Below are 20719 nucleotides of genomic sequence, written 5' to 3' on the forward strand. Positions count from 1 at the left end.
AACTTTGCCAACAGTTTTATCATTGTGTCTCCAAAAAAACTTTTAAGTGAATGGGAAAGACCTTTGCCCAAGAGTCTGACGAGATTTGACAGGCCATTAGTATCTTCATGTACTCCTAGGAGGTTGGGATGGGGGTGGAGATTATGCAGGAATGGAGCAGAGCTCAGATTCAATTGGAATTCACATTTTTGCAGAGGTCGGGCCTGCTGTGGAAACACCAAGGTTAAAATCTTCTTAAGCCTCTGAAAGCCCAGCAAGCTGCATCTTCATGCACAAATTCCACTTCCAGACACACACACAGTAGTAATGTTGAGCATAGCCACTCACAGTGGGAACTTGGTTTTCTGTTTTTCGAATGCTTTACTCTGTACCAGTAAAGGAGAATGTTTGTAGCTCAGGGTTGACATGAGGGGTTCTTGGTGCTCCCTGAGCTTGCTTGTTTTCATGCAGATGTTTCATGACCCTAACTAGGTTAACATCATCATTGCTAATCAGACTAGCAACTGCAAGAAAACAAGCAAGCTCAGAGAGCATCAAGGACCCCATCGCTCTACTCTGTCTCTGAATGTTGAAATGCATTAGGAACAAATTAAATAATCCAGCATTTCTCACCCTTTCATCACATGCGGTCCAAAACAATGCCTCAGTTAATAGCAAAGTACTTTAAAACATTATGTAGTTTGGGAACCCAATCCCTGTTTTCCCAAAGTTGATACTGCTTGAAATTAAGAACAGAGGTATCAAACTGGATTTCTTCAAGAGCCGGATCAGCACTGTAGTTCTCTGCGGGCCAGGGGGGAGGAGATGGGATAGACACCTCCTGCAACTCTTGCTGGCCAAAATGGCGCATAGGACCCCCCCACAGCCCGTTTTCAATCTGGATGGCCTCTTACAGCCCTTTGCCAACCAAAACGGGGCACGGGGGAACTGCATGTGGCCCGTTTTCAATCTGGATAGCCTGCTGCTGGCCAAAATGGGTCACGGGCCGGTCCTTTTCTATTTTCAGGTCAGCTCCACAGGCCAGATTTAAGCACCCCATGGGCCGCATCTGGCCCGTGGCCCTTGAGTTTGACACCACTGCCTTAGAAGAAGCTTTTGAATGATATAAAACATCAAAAGCTGGAAAGAAATTCTACTAACAAGTCTAGAAATGAGTTATTATGTAGGTGTAGGTTTCTTCTTGAGAAGTACAACTAGAGGGCTGAACTCTTGACCACTTAACCAAGACTAACACTATATCCAACAATGAGGAAACAATCCAGAATCCCTTATACGTAGTTTCTCCTCACTTGGCTTTGTGTGCTGTAACAATAGTTTTGTTGGCATTTTTCTTCCTCCTTGGGCTATTTACAAATAGGGCTTATAGATCTATGCAGGAGCACTTGCATGAACCTAGGTGAATCTCACTGATATTGGAGACTTGATTGGCTCAGTGGCAGATAGGATTGTGTTTTGTCGTTCTTGGCCACAGATGCCGAAATGCTGTTCCTGCAAAACACTGACAGCTCCCAGCGACGTCTGGAAAAACACATTGTTTAGGATCCATACTGCTCATGTTTTCTTTCCCAGCTCTCCATTCTTTCTTATCTCTTACATGTACTCCACTCAGGCCTTCTGCCTTCATTTTTTATTTTTGTTGGTGCACCTATGATAGTAAGGCAAGAAAGCTTTCCATCAGATGAAGACACAATCAGCTTTTATAAGTGTGTATTTCCAAAGCTTCAGTCCTTTTTATTTCTATTTAATTAGCCTGTTTTAGAATATATTGCCATTCATGAAACTGCCTCAGTGTTGGCTGCTGCTCTTGGCTGAAAATCCTGATGGATTTTTGAGAGTTACATTCTACAATCTAAGACCCGATGAAGGATCCCCGATAAAAGATTCAGATCTGTCCAATCTGAAGGAAGATGTGTGATTTTGGGTGCCCCTGAATCCTCCTCAAGATAAAAAGTTGACAGTGCTCAGCTTCTATTGTAGGAAGTTAGCACCCGCCCCCCTCCTAGGAAAATGAAATACTTTAGGATGTATTTAAAAAGGCAGAATATTTCCCCTAAAAGTGAAGTATAAACTCAAGAGAGGCAGAAGCTCGCCCCCCACCTTGGTTAATGGGTGGGCCATTAAGGCCTGGACCAGAGTATTCTACATAACAAAGGCCTGTACCCATCTCACCACCTGGTCTGGGAAGTTTGCATCAGCCAGCACTCAGGTGAAGCCATGTGGTCCAGCTAAGACCCCCACCCCTGGAAGTCTGACAGACAATGGGATACATTTCTTACACAGGAACAGGAACACTGAGGTGGGACCCAACGGAGGGTATAAAACTAAGGGTCCCTCAGCATCTTGTCCCTTCTTTTCCTTCACCCAACATCTTGAAGCATGATATCATTCTTTTCATTTTGGAGCTCCAAGCCACGGAATTCATCACTGCCACATAGTTGAAGAAAGTGGGAGGGGGTGATGTTCATTGAGTAGTTCTTAGTAGACAAAATATATTATTTTGATAGTTCAAGGTTACAGAGTGTGGCGCAGAAAGAATTAAAACTTACTTTGGGATTGGTGCACGTGATCTGGCGATGAAGGAAAAGGGGATGGGTTGTAGCTTGAGACTTTGTGAGGAAGCTGGGAAGTTTTAGTTCCGGATTTCCCCAGTATGTGCCAGGTACTGTTCTAATAAAAGTACTTTGAGATGGGGTGTGTCTTGGAGTTACTGACAGGAATGGAATTTCCCTGGAACACTGACAGTGGTCCTGTCCACTGTTAAACCATCTTTCCAAACAGCCTCCATGTTCCCAATGGTTTTTTTCCCCATTTGAAACTGAACCCAGAAGGATATTTCTTCCAACAGTATTTTAGTGCAAACATGGCAGTTTCCTCTCTGATGAGCAGTAAAAAAAAAGTGAGGAAGGAAATAAATTGGGCAGCGATCCATTTCATTAGCTTAGCAAGTGCATTATGTAACTTTTAAGTTAATTATTTTTACAGGTTTTTAAATTCTTATTTTTTTTAGTCAACTCTCCTGAAACACGAGTGATTTCACAGTTCTGTAAATTTGCCTATCAGTCAGTCTTCTTTGTGTTTGTCCGCTGAAGGGTCCACTTGTTTTGCATGTGCTCATCTAGTTCTTACAGCAAAGCTTATCAATGCATGATGTGACAAGGAGGTCTGTTTATCAGCAATTTGTCACAGAAGCTTATGCTAACTAGGCCTGGGAGAAAACCACTACCATGCAGTGGTTTCTACGCCGGATGGAGAAATAAAACCTGGACCTCCCCATTCCTAACCTGCCGCAATACACCGACTTTCAATTGAACCAACAGGGAAAGGATGATGATAATAATAGTAGATACCCTTCCTTATTTTTTTTTTAAAGAACTTATTTTTGATAAAACAAAAGCTCCAGATATGGTGCAGTGGTTAAGGTATAAGAGTAGAAATCAGAAGACCTTGAGTTCTAGTGCTGCCTTAGGCACAAATACAATTGGGTGACTTTGAGACAGTATTTTCTCCACTCTAGGAAGTACATAACGGCAGTCCAAAAACTTGCCAAGAAAACTGCAGGGACATGCCCAGACAATTACCTGAAGTCAACAATGACTCAAAGACACGCGCGCACACACACACACACACACACACACACACGAGGGGGAAGTTAAAATCTATCACTATTTTTAATGTGTTTAATTTTTAAAAAAACTGATAAAATTAGAAAGCAAAAAGTTAAAACAAAAACAAAATCAGAGTTCAAAATAGAAATAAACCAAGAGTAAGAGAGAGAATAAGCACTTGGGAATATATATTGTATATATTCATGCATATCTGACCCTAAGGAGAAAATATACACATTTTAGACAACTATGTTCTGCAGAAATGAAGGCCTTCTATTAAGATAATCATGTTTAACATCAGTCAAAACTCTTTATAAACAATTTGTTTCATATAATTTTAATGAAGTGAGGTAAAACTATAGATTAGTCTTATTCTTTTTCCCTCTCTCTATATATTTATTAAATTTTATTAAATTTCAGAAAAAAAAATCTTAAAATACATGCATACAATAATAGCATACAATGATAAAAGGGGAAGGGAATAAAAGATTAAAGTTTTAAAAATGATCAAAAATTACATAGAACAATTATATAGCAAAGTTGACCACCAAGTTTTTCCAGTACACAGACAATAATACACTGCTCAAAAAAATAAAGGGAACACAAAAATAAGACATCCTAGATCTGAATGAATGAAATATTCTTATTAAATACTTTGTTCATTACATAGTTGAATGTGCTGACAACAAAATCACACAAAAATTATCAATGGAAATCAAATTTAGCAACCCATGGAGGTCTGGATTTGGAGTTACACTCAAAATTAAAGTGGAAAAAAACACTACAGGCTGATCCAACTTTGATGTAATGTCCTTAAAACAAGTCAAAATGAGGCTCAGTAGTGTGTGTGGCCTCCACGTGCCTGTATGACCTCCCTACAACGCCTGGGCATGCTCCTGATGAGGTGGTGGATGGTCTCCTGAGGGATCTCCTCCCACACCTGGACTAAAGCATCACCCAACTCCTGGACAGTCCGTGATGCAATGTGGCATTGGTGGATGGAGCAAGACATGATGTCCCAGATGTGCTCAATTGGATTCAGGTCTGGGGAACGGGCGGGCCAGTCCATAGCATCAATGCCTTCGTCTTGCAGGAACTGCTGACACACTCCAGCCACATGAGGTCTAGCATTGTCGTGCATTAGGAGGAACTCAGGGCCAACTGCAGCAGCATATGGTCTCATAAGAGGTCTGAGGATCTCATCTCAGTACCTAATGGCAGTCAGGCTACCTCTGGCAAGCACATGGAGGGCTGTGCGGCCCTCTAAAGAAATGCCACCCCACACCATTACTGACCCAGTGCCAAACCAGTCATGCTGGGGATGTTACAGGTAGCAGAACGTTCTCCATGGCATCTCCAGACCCTGTCACATCTTTCACGTGTGCTCAGTATGAACCTGCTTTCATCTGTGAAGAGCACAAGGTGCCAGTGGCGAATTTGCCAATCTTGTTGTTCTCTGGCAAATGCAAAACGTCCTGCACGGTGTTGGGCTGTAAGCACAACCCCCACCTGTGGATGTCGGGCCCTCATACCACCCTCATGGAGTCTGTTTCTGACCATTTGAGCAGCCACATGCACATTTGTGGCCCACTGGAGGTCATTTTGCAGGGCTCTGGCAGTGCTCCTCCTGTCCCTCCTTGCACAAAGGCGGAGGAGCAGTCCTGATGCTGGGTTGTTGCCCTCCTACGGCCTCCTCCACGTCTCCTGATGTACTGGCCTGTCTCCTGGTAGAGCCTCCATGCTCTGGACACTACGCTGACAGACACAGCAAACCTTCTTGCCACAGCTCGCATTGATGTGCCATCCTAGATGAGCTGCACTACCTGAGCCACTTGTGTGGGTTGTAGACTCTGTCTCATGCTACCACTAGAGTGAAAGCACCACCAGCATTCAAAATTGACCAAGCCATCAGCCAGAGAGCATAAGGACTGAGAAGTGGTCTGTTGTCACCACCTACAGAACCACTCCTTTATTGGGGATGTCTTGCTAACTGCCTATGCTTTTCACCTGTTGTCTATACCATTTGCACAACAGCATGTGAAATTGATTGTCAATCAGTGTTGCTACCTAAGTGGACAGTTTGATTTCACAGAAGTGTGATTGACTTGGAGTTACATTGTGTTGTTTAAGTGTTCCCTTTTTTTTTTTTTTGAGCAGTGTACAATATCACAGTTTCTCGAAATTTAATTAAATAATATCAGTACTTTAAATGTAAAAAAAAAATCACAACCATACAATTAAAAGTCCACACTGTTTCTTTAATCAAATGGTTTTATGGGCAATTCTTGATGAGTATTTGAAACTAACGTAAAAGAAATCCATGTCCTACAAAGAATTCCAATGAAAGGCATCTAATTCAATTCCTGTACATCCCTCAGAGGGTATAAGGCCTTCAAGAGTACATATGCATATTATTATCCAAATATTGTAAATGGCCTTGCTAAAGTCTAGATACTTCCATTATAAAAAATATCTGAACTTGACTTATCTGAAATCAAAGTAGAACTTGTGATCATTTCATTTTGCAAAATATATTCAAATATGACAGGATTTCTATCCCCGATGAAATCTCTATACAATCCTGTTTCTTCCAGTTCCTTGGACGGAACAATTTTATCTTAACTCTTAAAAAAGAAGTTAATCGAAGAATGGAAAAGAAAAAAATATCAGGAACTAAAAAGTATTCCCTTTCTTTCAAAATCTAAAGTAAGTTTTAACTATTGATTTGAGATAATAAATGTTAAACATGTTTATGAACATTTAGGAAAAATAGGCTACCACTACCAGAGTCCAGGATACTGATTTCTCAAGAATATATCATGTCAGATTAGAGTTATCTCTATTGATGGCAAAGTTTGATAGGCCAAGGTAATACCTTGATCTCAAGAAAGCATTTCACAATGTTTCTCATGATAATATAATCATAAAGAAAAGAGAGAAATGTATATAAGATAAATCAACTCCAATCCAGTTGATTTGCAATCTTTTGAAGTACCACACCCAAAGTGTGCTTCTAAATGGGCCTGCACTGTTTTAGGGGGAATGATAAAAGGACCCTTCTATGGTTCCATTCTTAGCCCAACATTATTATAAAAGTATTCAAAATTATTCAGCAGCAATATAAAAACCTAGGCCTCTGAGGGATAGATTTGAAGGGATCTTTGTTAAATTTGCAGGCATCAAGTTGTGTATAGGCTAATACACAGAAGACAAAAATCACAATTTTAAATTATTTCAACGAGCTTGACTGTAAGGTTAAATTCAACAGCATAATGTTCAACTGTGACCTTCTGAATCTGGGTAGGCAAAAGATGCTTTGTCCGCATAGCTATTGGCTCCCAATCTGTTGTTCAATCTGGTTATCTCATATAATACAGCAGGCTATCCATGTTATACAATCCTTCATTTACAGAGATCTTTCTGGATTAAGGAAAGCTGGCTTGGTAACCAGGTACATGAGATAGAGAAGTATTGCTTGGACCACCATCTGAACATGAGCAAGTCATGTGATACAACAACTATAAAAACCAGTGCAATCTTGACTGCCTTAGTGGAAGCACTGCATCCAAATAATGGGAAATAATACTCTGCCCTGCTGTGTCGAGTTTGGAGCACCTTACTTTAAAGGGGACCTGCAGAAACTAGAGTTCAAAGGGAAGCTGCCTGACTACCTGATGATAAGGAATGGTGACAGAAGACCCATGAGGAATGGTATGGTATTTTTAACTTTATTGTTACATGTACCATCAGGAATCAGGTTCAGCTTGAAAATTACATAAATTAAGAAAAATATCATTACTATATATGGGCCCATGAATGATACAATGAGCATCGATAGGAATTAAGTGGATGAGAGGTGGATGACAAACTTCCTGAACCTTAAATCACTTCCAATTGGTCCAGCACTTAACGACAATGCTAAAATGCCTATGTTATAAAATAAGCTTAATTAAATCCAAGTTTTAACTAATGCCATATGGCTAAAGTCAATACCTTTGTCTAAATAGACCTTGGTTGAAAATCTGCTGTTTGGTCTGTTTTTCTCTGATGATATAACTCGCTGCCCATGTGTCCTGTTGTACAACACTCTGCTTATGGGCATCTGCTCTTGGAAAGGCTGTCCAGCTGAAGTCAAGTATTTATATAAAGAACCATCAAAGGAGAGAGTTGATCCCTTAATGTTACTTGTCATCTGGCTAGCAAGCTACACATCTGTCATCGAGTGATGGTCTTTCCCCCCCATGATAATGTATTACAAATCATCAGTGTACTGACGATGTTGCCTAGTTAGGGTAATGAAACATCTGCAAGAAAACAAACAAGTTCACAGAGCACCAAAGCACAGACTATGGAAGGCTGAAGTTATATAGGTTCATAGCTGGTATAAGGCATCTCCTCCCGGTTCTATGAATCACGCTTCTCCTTTCTGTCCGTTGCTAACAGGCTGACTACAGATTTGTGGTCTTTGCCCAAGCCAACACATATGCTAAAATAGTCCTGGAGATTTCAGCCAAAAATAATGTTGTGCTTTACTTGACCAGTTGCCATAAATGCTTTGAGGATAAATAGAAATCCATAATAGTGGTAGCAGAATCTGTATCCTGTTTCTGATCATTCCTCCAGTCTCTCAGGGGCAACATTTTTCAAACCTTATCGAGCTCCAACACACTTGATTCCTGAAAGCTCAAAGTTCAAAGATTTTTTTTTTTTTAAAAAACAGCCCTAGAGCCAATACCATGCCAAAAGTATCTTTCCCCAATCTCATGCCCTTCAAACCAACACCCTTTTTCTCCCTTCTTATATCCTTTTTTTAATCTCATGATTTGTTTCATTAAATTCATTAGGATTGTCCACTGTTTCTCTCCATCTGCCAGGAAAAGCTTATAGGACAAAAAAAAAAAGTCCTTAGTGTACTGTTGGAAGTTAAAACCCACCCCTCTCCTAGGAAAATGAAATATTTTAGAATATACTAAAAAGACAGCATATTTTCCCAAAAAAGAAAAGTAGAAACTCAGAGGCAGAAACTCAGCTCACCTTTGCTAATGGACCATTACTCTGGCTTGGGCCAGTCTATTTTACATAACAAAGATCTACTCCAGAGAAAACTATAATAGGAATGGCCCAAAGCCCTTTCATTACATCATTATCTAGTAAGGCTCAACCAAGCCTGGGACTCAGGACAGCCTACAAAGTTGCCCCAGCATGGCCCCATGGGAGTCTGACAATCAATCAGAATACAAGCTCAAATTCAAATCCCAAGAGAGGATATATAATTAAGGGTCTCTCAGCACCTTGCCCCTTTTTCTTTTTCTTCACCCAAAATCTTGAAGTATGTGAGCATCCTTTTCACTTTGGAGCTCCAAGCCATGTGGTCCTGTCCACCATTAAACCATCTTTCCAAACAGCCTCCATGTTTCCAGTATCTTTTTCCCCACTTGGAACTGAACCCAGAAGGATATTTCTTCCAACAGTACAATCTTCAGTCTCTCTGAACAATTAGAGATTGTGGGGGGAGGGGAGGGAAATACTATTTTGTCACTTTGCAGAAGTCACTCATGGAAATAGGAATTATATCCTTATACCTGTACATGATGGAGCTTCTATTTCCCATTTTCCTGCTCCCAGGAAATTTTCCTGCTCCCATTGCATTGCTGAAATTCAAGAGTGAAAATATTTTCAATGGTTTAGCTTTCTTTGAGGCAGTGGGACATGAGAGCCTCACAAACTATGTTCCCTCTTATTTTCAGAACCTCTCCCTAAAAAGATTTAAGAGTGTCAGTCACAAAAAAAGATTTTTCTATCCTTATTCTATAGCAGCTCTTTAATGTCCGATTACCTGGCCATGCCAATCATTCTAACTAAAATCCTTACCTACAAATCTACGCAACTATCCATTTTCTCTATGAATGTCCAGAAACTAACATGTATAAATTATTTTTTTTAAAAAAATTGTCAGTGAGTAATGGGAAAATGACATTTCTTTAATCTTTGGATAAAAGAATTCTTTTTCACAAAATATAATAACATAGCTGAATTAATTGAAAACAAAAATTAGGAGTTGCATTTTAAAGTGACCTTTAGTATGCACCAACTAATTCCTGGCCTCAACCTACAATTGATTTTTTTTTTAAAAAAAATCCAGCTATATTACAATTGCATTATGTAAGTGTTATCTTATCTTATACCTTTTATCTTATAATAGAGGAAATCATTCTCACCTTTTTTCTGAAAGGTGAGAATGAGTTTGGTGTGACTATTCTAATGTAGTAGTAGATAATTTTGATGTATCTCCAGATGTCTATCTTAATCTTGTTACCATCCCATAGAAAAAAATATCTCCCCCCCCCGGCCTCCAGTTCTAGTCTTTTGCATCCCGTGAAGCGTGGATTAGGAAATGATCTGTGCCATATATTCAGGTTTTAATTTCTATTATCCTATCAAATTGTGATTCTGGCTTTACCTAATTATTTTTTATTCCTGTTCTTAAAAGATATTATGCCTACCGGAGCCTAAAAACGTGGAATTACTATGGATTTCTACCTATATATTTGCTGCATTCAATTGACCAATGGAAAGGTGAAGCAGATCTTCCCAAGGAACTGTTATGGTTACAAAAGATTTGATGCACTTGTCCTATTTGGCCAGAGAGTGTCTCTCCTCCATTTTCTGTGTCATTGATAGATGTATATTGCCCTCTCCTGTTTTTAAACTATTATTTCAAGTTTCCCCAATTGTCTATATTTCCAATAAGATAAGTTACTAGCTGCTTTGTGTAAGAGATGATAGTATAGTCCTACATTTTTCAGAGATAACCTTCAGCATGATGATATTGCTGATGTAATACAATAATGGATATGATGAAAGCATGGTTACTTCAATCATATTGCTAATCTATTAACAATTCTGGTTATAGTCATTCAGTGACTATTCAAAGCATAACTCAGAGGCAGAAGGTGAAGAGTTCCTTCAAAAAAATAAGGAATAGACTGGCTCCCTGTATTTCAAAGGAACTGGAGGAAGCAGAATATTGTGTCTGTAATCCAAAATGATGCATCTCTGAATCACTCTTGTAGGTTTGTGCAGTCATTCGAAAACTTGACCTACTAACTTGTAATTCAGTCGAAGGCTGGCACACAAATATCTGCAGAAGGTTCTGCTTTCCTCAGAATGTGCTGACTGCCAAAGAAGCTACATTTGAAAATTTCTACATTTTAAATCCCATGCGATAAGAAAGAATTGTTAACATAGAACAGGATGGGAATGGGCTAGATGGGTTTGTTAGACATCATGATTCAAACCTATGAATCAAAATGTCACTTCTCTGCTTCTCTGCTTTAATTATAAACTATTTCTTTTCTCCAAAATTCTTGACATACTCAAATTTTCCTGCTTATGCTAGATTCAAATTACGGAAGTCAGAAATGTTTTTCCCATACAGGAAGTTCCTGTTATTTTACTGAAGTATTTTTATAATTCCTAAAGCTGTGTAGGACAAAATAAAAATAAAGACTATGAAAACAACAAAACTCTCCCTGGATTAATCAAAAAACTGTATTTTGGAAAGAATAAAGATATTAAAGATACATATTTAAATGTTTGGTAATAAAATCATTGACTGCCAGTCTAAGGAAAATAAACAGTGAATTTGATAAGACATTTGTTGAAAGAAACTTTCATCAGGAAGAATTGCCCATGACAAGACCTTGTTTCTGGGAGAAGAAAATCTTATACCTGTTAGAGAGAACTTCAGAAACAGATTTCAGCAGCACTTCAGCAGATGAGCTTCATGTTGTATGGTGCTGTGTGTTGTGGTGCAAAAAGTATGATTTTTTTAGGAGAAGACATTCTATCATATCTCATTAACAAAGGCTAAAACCATCAACCTGAATTTGACATGGTAAGATCTACATAGAATTTAAGAAATTACTTGCAGAGAGACAAAGAGACTGCATGAGAATTCAAACAAAAAGAAAAATAACTGGATTTCTTTTCCTCTAAGAATCTTCATATATTAGAGGAATCCAATTTGAATTAAAAGAAAGTTGCAATATTATAGGTATTGTAATGACAAACATCACTTCAGATTAAAATCCTAGCAAAATATCATCTTGCTCACCAGTCTAAAATGACAGGATGAGCTTCATCTCTCTGAATTCCTCAGCTTGGTACCCATTCCAGTGAGAATATATTCTGTTATCACTGATTATATCACTTATGCAGATAGAAGGTTGGGTGATTCTTCCATTCATGACTAGAAGTGGAGGGCAAGTTAATGAAGGAACAGTTTGCAGATCACCTATTCCCAAAGTAATATATTTGTCACTGTCACCTGGAACCGGACCTAGAAGTGAAAAAGATGCCAGGACAGATGAAGTAGGAACAATATGAACCCAACATCCAATATCCCGGCCCTGCTGCTTTTCATTGAATGTAATATCGAAACTTAGAGTATGGGCCATGAAGTTTATCTGGACGATAGAGATGATAGAGATGATAGATAGATAGATAGATAGATAGATAGATAGATAGATAGATAGATAGATAGATAGATAGATAGATAGATAGATGGATGGATGGATGGATGGATGGATGGATGGATGGATGGATGGAAGGATGGATGGATGGATGGATGGATGGGCGGGCAGGCAGGCAGGCAGACCTTATTGAAAGGACAGAGAGGATTAAGGTGACAATTTTTTGAAGATAGTCAATTCTAAACCCTAGATTATTTTCCCCTACAAACCATGCAGATGTTAAATAGTATCTCTCTGTTATTGGCCACAGATATAAGAATCCCAACACTAGCTTCAAGTGCTTTTGTGCCAAAAATCAGGATTCTGATAGCAGCTTTTCAGACTAACACAATTTATTAAAAGGCATAAGTATTTATTATAGCTCATTTTGCCATCATTCTGCATGGAATGACTAAATTGATATAGGATTTAATTTGGGATAAAGTAAAGAAGGAAAAGAAGGTAGGGAATGCAGATTACATATGGAACAAATGATAAGTATTTCTTGATTTAGGAACTGAACTGTAATGTGTTAGGACCTGTTGTGTTTGTTGAGACCTTCTGAAATTATCTGAAAACATTTTATGTATATGAGTTCAAGAGGTTCTTGTCCTGTCATGCTGATAACTTTCCTAAAATGGCTACTTTGAAATATGTGGTAGAGAATGGAAAATTTGTATAATAGATCATCCTAGGAGGTTAAAATATTCTGCTATTACCGTACTTTGTTCCTGCTTTGAATCCTGAAGTCAATTAATTCTTTTATTATATGTGGCCTATTTGTCTACATAGACAAACCCACTGTTAGCAGATAATAGGAGAAGAGCATGTGAGAATACCTCTAATCTTCTGTGTGAAGCTATGGGAGCTACGATGGGACTGTAGTACAAATGTAGAGGCAAAGTAGACATCTAGGTTTGATACAGATTCTCCTTTCCATGTTAGTACCATTATTCTGTTGTTTCTTCTTGCTTCTGAGAATATGTTTCATGTTGGATGTCTGCATGAAAAAAATGGGGCTGAGAAAGTGCAGTGTCATTGTTCAATATGAGTAAGGTAATTTATCATTAAAACATTAGAGTCATTTGAGCTGTAGATGGTAGCCAGTAGTTTCTTGTTATTCTGCTTTTGTGGTCTGTATTTTAATAATTACTCCCTGAGAATTTATTTCTTCTATTGGTTTGTCTATTGATCTCACTGAATGTGTAGTACAGTTAGGGTTGAATGCCTGGATCATTTGCCTCCGTTGAGCAGTTCTGTCAAATGGGCCAATATGAATGCAGTGTAGTATAGAGCCTGACTACAGACAATAGATCTGTTGGCTCTATAGACAATAGATTCGATTTCTACCTGGAGAATACATGGCAATCTGTAGGTTTACTGCATTGCATGGTGTTCATTTGTCCTTTGTGTAATTCTGCCAAGGTATCAGTTCAGTGGATTTGTTTTGTAGATAGCCAAGGCAACATTGGTGAAATATTCTTTTCCATGGGTCCAGATGATGAAAGGTGTGGCTTCAGGGGTAAGAATAGTGAAACTATTGTTCTTGGTCAGCAATGAAGATGTTGGCATACTTTGGAGCAATGAGTGTGCCAGTGACTGTGCAATCGTTTGTAAGAGTATGTTGCTGTCAAAAGCAAGCTAGTTGTGGCTAAGTTCAAAGTTACACTGTCTGATAATAAGGTGTGCTGTGTGGCAAGTGATGAGGTTCCTGAGAGTTTGAAAGCTATGTTTGTGGAAGATGTTAGTTCACAGTGCTTCAACATGTAAAGTAACTAAAATAGAGTTTTTAGGGAATCCATTAATGAATTTCACACTTCTTAGAAAGTTTATGGTGTCTCCTTTCCTATCTGAGAGTGGCATCAGATCTGAAAAGAAGACCCCACCAAAGCTGATATTGTGGCTATATTGGTTCCAAAGCCTAAAACCCAGATTATCTGGTTTGTATATTTTGGGAAGTGATAAAAATGCCTACCAGGGCTCTTGGAATTTTTTCAATATGATAGATATAAGATTTTGTAATCTTATATGTACTTGGGATTTTTTTCATCTCATTGTAGAGTTCTTTATTATTAGTTGCTGTGGGATCTGAGGACAGGTCTTGGAAGAGATAGCCCTTGGCTTCCTTGATGTATTCTATCATATTCACAATGCTTCCCCCTTCATCGGTTTGTTTGATTATGACATGTTGTTCTTGAAGCCTTCCATGGTATCTTATTCTGTCTTATTGAAATTGTTGCATAATTTGACTTTTTTATTAATGATGATTTTATTTTTATTTGTTGGTAAAAGCATTCAATATAGAAATCCAACTTCTGTTCTTCCTTAGCTATGCTTCATCTCAATGTAATGTAGTCATTCCAGGGGTGGGGTTCAATTTTTTAAATAACCAATTCTCTGAGTATGGCTTAGTTTGTGGGCATGGCTTGGTGGTCATGTGACTGGGTGGATGTGGCTTGGTGGTCATGTTATTGGCTGGCCAACTCAATATCACTCACATCAAGGCACGCATCTCCTCGCCTGGCCTCTCATGACTGTGGGGATGCTGCAACAGTCGTAAGTGTGAAAAATGGTCATAACTCACTTTTTTCAGTGCCACTGTAACTTTGAATGGTCACTCCACACAAGCAAAGGACCAGCAAAGGAGCGGGAAAAAACTCCAGAGAAATTCCTGAGACAGGTAGTCTAGTCCTGCCAAGAATGTAATAAGGGTTAACAGAGAGGCAGTTTCTGTAAGCAACACCAGAATGTTTCCTTCCTGTGTTCCTTACAGGATTAAGCCAGTAATTTCTTCTAACAACCAGTTCTCTGAACTGCTTAGAATGTTAACAACCGGTTCTAGCGAATAGGTGCGAACTGGTAGAATCCCATCCCTGAGTCATTCTATACATCTGTGTTTGCATGTGTGTGTGTTGTGATACAAGTAATCCTTGACTTGTGATCACAATTGAGCCCAGAACTTATGTTGCTAAGTGAGAAATTTGTTAAGTGAGTTTTGCCACATTTGTTAAATGAATCAGTGTAGTTGTTAAATTAGTAACATGGTTGTTAAATGAATCTGGCTTCCCCATTGACTTTGCTTGTCAGAAGATCGCAAAAGATGATCCCATGACCCCAGGACACTGCAACTGTCATAAATATGAACCAGTTTTCAAGCATTTGAATGTAAATAACGTGACCATGGCGATGCTGCAACAGTCATCTTCTTTTAATGACCTCATAATCCCTTGCAGGGTGGAGTCCAGGCAACTGAATGGAGCTGAGTATTTACTGGCCGGATGCTCTTCCTGTCACCAATGTGGAGTTATATTTCAGCAGATATAGTCTCATCATGCACGGAGGGAGAAATATCTTCCTCTATTTAGGATCAAATTCACAGCCTCCTGATTGTGAGGCGAGAACATGACCTCTAGGCCACCGCACCACTTGATGCTGCAACCATCATAAGGGTGAAAAATGCTCATAAGTCACTTTTTGCAGTGCCATTGTAACTTTGAACGATCACTAAATGAACTGTTGTAAGTCGAGGATTACCTATGTATGGTGGAAAATGAAATAGAAGAAAGTGTAAACTGCCTCAGACAGCAACAACTCTTGAGCCAGTCCTGCATGTGCCATTGTTATAAACTCCTTCTACCAATCTCAGATTGGTGCAAATCACTTCACAGCACTAGATCTTCCAGCTTCAGAATTCAACCTAAAACTCCTGCCTTTAAGTATAATTTAAAATGTGACAAAAGAGGACCTATGTATCCCTCACCGGAGGACCATTGATGCAATATCTACCACTGCAGTAAAAGAGTGGAATGGCTTGTCAGTTTGCCCTTCCTTCAGATGGAGCAACAAGGAAGAGCATTGTTAGAATCACTTTAAAAAGTTACTACAGTACACATAAAGCTTTTGGCTTGCATGGCTTACTGGAGATTGTGGTGCTTTGGAGGACAGAGTATTTCACAATCCAGGCGAGCAAGTGCATTGTTAACATTTCCTTCTTTCCCTCTTCCTGCCATCACTGGTCTTGTGTTCTTGCTCAAAGCATACAAGGCACATGTTAACTGATATTTTTATTTTAGCTTGCACATGCAAAAAAATGCAGAGATTTTTGTGGTTGGGATGTTTTCATGAGTGAGACAGAGACTGCCAGTTTGGAAAAAATACTTTGTCTCTTCTTTGCTTTCTCCCTTTCATGTTATTTTGCTTGGGCTGCTATCCTTCCTGAATAATTCACCTGCCTCTCTCTAGGGTAGAGATATTGCCGATAAGGATAAAAAATATAAAACTCCAAAGCATCAGCAAGCAACTTCATGTTTCTAAACACTGATAAGTATGTAGAGGAGAGAATCTGGAAGGTAACCTTGAACTTGCATGCCTCAGGTTTTCAGCTGCTGTTGAAATGTGTTATAACATCAAAGCAATGTTTTGATTAAGGCCTGACTTATTTCTCTTCCCTAATGGCTGTAATGAGCATTACTCTGAAGTAACAGTGATTTCAATCACTTCCATCTAAGCAAGTACATTTAAGAATGAAAATGTGTTTAAAATTTTAATTCTTTTGGATTTAGTTCCAGGCTCCGGAACAGGTTTACCAAGCAAGGATGAAAGAAAGCTGTGGGGTTCATCAGCTAAGTAGGGATGATGAGAGATGTTGTCTAACCCACATAACATGAGTTCTCAAAGATATGTGGAACCTGATTCAAGAACGCATGGAGTGCTGGAACAACTTAACCAATCTCTATGGAGATTCTCAGTCATCCAGGTCATGGTTATCCCAAAGGTGCTTTTTTTCAAAAAGCAACCAGACTTTGTTTTTTCCTGAAGACATTTTGCTTCTCATCCAAGAAGCTTCTTCAAGGGAAAAACAAAGTCCAGTCACCTTTTGAAAAAAGCACCTTTGGGACAACTTAACTAATCTGAATGTAAAATGGAAGCAGAATCAAAATGAACAAGCCCAAATGATTAAAAGCTCCAACTGGTTGGCTGCAATCCATTATTCCACTGTGTATTGATTGCCTGGATTTTTGCAGCCCAGATCTGATGGGTAATGGAGATAGATATCCTTCTTGGAACAAAACTGCCTATGTTCAGCAGGTATAACTTCTAACTCAATAGGAGTATATGAGTCCTATATAGTAACAGATACAGAATGGGCAAGAGCAATCAATAGGGATATAGAAAAGAGATCTTATTCCAAGAACAACAGAAAATATTTATACCTGGCTTCATAGGTGGTTAGTCACAATGATGAAAATGCGATGGCACACTGGTGACATCATAACAAATGCCACTCTTCCATACTTGCATCCCAACATCCGATCCAAATATGTGGAGGACTTTTATTGTAATGCATGACTCATCCTGTGCCCGTCTCTGATTTCTCAATGAACTCCTCCACATGCCAAACTCAGCTTCTGACCATCATATATTTCCTTGGTGTGTTTCTGCTCGTAAGAAAGATCTTACGTGTATATATTACTTATAAGTTCTGATTTGTGGGCAAATGTTCCCCCAGACCACAAACTGAGTGTACCTCTGTCTACTATGCCCATGTTCACATTCTCCATAAATATGATAAATAAATTGCAACTGGCTTGTGGTTATTTCAGTTGACCAAAAACACACCTAATCCAATCAGGTCTTCTTCTGTCCGACCAATTGGAAAGTATGAAGAATAGAGTTTGGTTAATGGCCCATCTCTTTTAGCCATTGTAGGTTCCAGTTTAATTTTTCACCCACCTTCAGTGTAAAAAAGCAGTAAATGTCTATGCTGCCATGGGAAGCTACTGCAGGAAAAAGGAAACACCCAACCTGTCTTATTACCATTCCTTTACTGCATTTAAACATTTCTAAAGATTAAAAAAAATGACTGATTAAAACCCAGGAGTTTGAGGCGGGGATATGTTGCTTATCAGTACAGAAAAACTGTGGCATTGGGGAAAAAATGCCAGTTTTGTCCCAGTTGCAGGAAAATCATGAAGAATCAGAAAATTTAAAAAAAGCTGCCAAAAGTATGCTATTTTAAATTTCTGAGGATGGACTTGAACAGGTACCAAGCCATTCTGTGGAGATACCCTATCTTTCCCAAGGCTAAAACATGGCTAAGTTAATACTTCTATAATCAAGAAGATAGTTTCTACCATCTATGGGAATGAGGATCCATCATTCCAGCTCAAGATTTCTAGAAGTACTCTGCTGCTCATAATGGTATATTTATGGAAATCTTCCTCCAATGAGGGAGGGGAACAGAACACTGGTGGATAGATCCATTGAAGCAAACATTGTTTTTTTTTCTCTCTATCTCTCCAGCTTGTAATTCCCTCTTTATTGATGCACATTCAACCTTTAGGAGGCCCTGAATAACCCTGCAGTGTTAAGGGTTTGTTCTGCAAAAGTTAAACATGATCTCTACTGTGCTGTGCTGTTGGGTCACTTAATTGTATGCAGGTTTCAAAATATCCCTCAGAGGCATTCTGCTGAGCCTATTGTAACACATGCAGATGTTTATTACTTCCAGCGTTGACTCTGCAGTCTCCTAAACTCAAGCCTCCCCATCTGAGCTCTCTAATCCCCTTTTAAATAATACGAGTGGGCTGCAAAATCTCTTCACATATGTATCTAAGTGTGTGTGCTTAATCTTTCCTGTTTTCTTGATCTCTTATAAAAATAGCAGTTCCCTAACAAACTGTCACTTCTACTTTTTGCACCTAGAGAAACTGATTTAACAGCTGGCCTGTTTAAAGAAAAGATCAGGTACAACACTCATTCAATTCCTCCACCACCAGCCCTCTAAAAAAATAATAATAATAATCATGCGAATCTTGTATTATTTCTTTTCAAAGATAAACTTGGTTTGGAGTGAGTTCTAGATGAAGGTTTAGGTCTATTCTTGTGCATTCACAAAAGTATGGACCCATGCACTGCCCATGTGTATTTTACATAAGAAATTGGAGCCACTCTTCCTTTGGGTAGCTTTCGCCCACTTGACCAAAGCTGCAATTGGACTGAAAGATTTGGATCACATATTAAGACAGCTATACTTTTGAGCATTTTGATAACTAATATCCTCCTGCATCCTAAAGTATATTTGTATGCCTGTAATACATCAGTGTGTTTCTCATTCCAGCCTCCTGTCCCAATTATTAAGCCTACAGCATGCTCATTACATAGCCTTTATAAATATTAGTGAAGCCCAAATACGTTTTGTGGTACATTAATAGTTCTAAATGAAATGTAATGAAAACATTTTGGAAAATAAGAACCACCAATCTTCCTGGTCTTGTTTTTATATTTTTACTACCTGTTTTCAACTATTCACCATTTATTTGACCATTTTCCTATACGTTACTAAAGGTTCATCCTTATGTTCTCCCTAATCCTAGAAATATTTTTATGCTATTGCCTTAATCTCATTTCCAGTGCTCATCTAAAGCAAGCTAAAGTCATGTATCTGTTTCTTTTGATAATTTTGGCCATGGCTTATGATATAATGTGCTTTGTTAGCAATGTAGTTACTGAGACGATCCTGGAAGAGATTTTATTGGCATCTTTGGGCTTCTATAGATACACCTTTTTCCTCTGGCGTTTCCTTCCTTATAGGCTTAAATTGTGGGAAAAAGCAGGCACCTGATTTTGAGAGACACATAATACCCCTCTAATGCCTTACTGGTGCTTTCTTCAGCTTTTTTCAAGCATTATGTGGACATGCTAGACACATATGTTTAGTGGTCTTTTGAAAAAAAATCAAACCTATGTTTAAAAGTAGGTTTAAACACAGATCAGAGTAGCACTGAAGGTTGAATTAAACCAAGAAAGAGTCATATTTTGTCAGATGTTCCTTGCTGGTTCTGTCATCAATGAATTATACATTCTCTGCCTCCTCTGCCAACAAAGCGATTTAGCCCTACTTTAAACCATGTTTACTGCTTATATGGGATAGTGGCATTGCTTCAACACTATTCCATGGGTTACTTCCAGATGGTGCAGCTACAATCACTCACTGAGCACAATTTCACTTTTGAAGCATTGTGGAGCTTTCTTGTTGCCAATTGTTCTCTTCTGCTTCATCCTATACCAGGGGTGTCAAACTTGCAGCCAGTGGGCCAGGATGCATCACACACTGGCTATGCCCATGACTGGTTTAGAAAAAGGGGAAACAAGTCACGATACATCATGTGATGTAGCTGTGACAACACGAGTTTGATACCCCTGCCCTATATTCTTCTTCCACACCTGTGTTGTGTCAGTGAGATCATTTTGGGACACAGAGTGAATGCTCTTATAGAAGAGCTATAGACCTCTGTTTAGAAATAGCCTGAATAGTCATAGGTACAGAGAACAATTGTAAGCCAGGCAGTATGACAAGTAGCTAACCATACAGGAACAAACACCCACTTACATTTACTCATCTCACTGCATGTTAGGGAGGTTGATTGGTGGTTGTTTTCAAACTGACATATTATGCTTGGCTTGGGGAGTGGAGACACATTGGAGAGAATCCAACAAGTTCCACTTCCAGGAACAGGAAGGGGAACATCAGTCATCAGAATTAGGCTTGTATTTGGATAGCATGTTCATGTCTTTCACAATGGTGATTGATCGAATCAT

Source organism: Pseudonaja textilis, chromosome 1 (genome assembly GCF_049901715.1).
Source record: "Pseudonaja textilis isolate UNSWEBS1 chromosome 1, rPseTex1.2, whole genome shotgun sequence".
In the NCBI taxonomy this organism is placed as follows: Eukaryota; Metazoa; Chordata; class Lepidosauria; order Squamata; family Elapidae; genus Pseudonaja; species Pseudonaja textilis.